The sequence below is a fragment of the Myotis davidii genome, unplaced genomic scaffold, assembly GCF_000327345.1.
Source record: "Myotis davidii unplaced genomic scaffold, ASM32734v1 scaffold189, whole genome shotgun sequence".
Lineage (NCBI taxonomy): Eukaryota > Metazoa > Chordata > Mammalia > Chiroptera > Vespertilionidae > Myotis > Myotis davidii.
In genome coordinates, this window is record NW_006383017.1 from 5,177,249 (window position 1) to 5,177,928 (window position 680).

The 680-nt window shown below is 43.7% G+C and overlaps 1 protein-coding gene across 3 annotated transcripts in view; it reads left to right on the forward strand.

Annotated features, from left to right (window-relative positions):
* ATXN7 (ataxin 7) overlaps window positions 1-680 on the forward strand; it is a 110,545-nt gene that overhangs the window by 16,959 nt on the left and 92,906 nt on the right. The window lies entirely within an intron of this gene.

Here is a 680-nt window from a genome sequence, read left to right on the forward strand (position 1 = left end):
GGAGTGTGTTGGGAGGCAGCTCACCTGGGGCCTTGTAGCCCCTTGAAAATCCAGGTTCCTTGACTGTGGTCCACAGGCTCTGCCTCGTCTGGCCTCTGCCAGGTTGTCCAGCCTTTTCACCTCTCTTTTTCCCCTTTGCCCTCCATGCTTTGGGCACCCTGGCCTCCTTCCAGTTCCTCTCACACACTAGGCTCTTTCTCACCTCTGACCCCTTGCAGGACTGCTGCTTCTCCTGCCCTGAAACCTTCCTTAGGTTAGGAGTCACTTTCTTAAAAGAGCCCTCCACATCACTATGCTTTTGATAGCCTTTATCAAAAGTTGTTCATTAGTATCTTGTGTCCATATAAAGCAGGCCATCACTCTTAATAAAAATGTGTTATTAGTGTTAGATTTGGGGTATAAATGCTGCACAGAAGGTATTAGGACAGGTTTTTACATAGGTCTTGGCTAAATTTGCAAAATTGAGTTAGATCAGGAAAACAGCATAGACTACCCACTAATGATCTTCTTCAGCTTTTTGTTGGGGGGTGGTCACTATAATATCATTTCATTCCCTTGTTGGACATAAGTTTGGTAGAGCATTGTTTATCTTTGTTTCCAGAGTTCTAGCACCCTTTTTGGTTGAGTAACAATATGCTGTGAAGAGAGAAATGAGTTTTGGTTTTAGAATAAAAGGATAT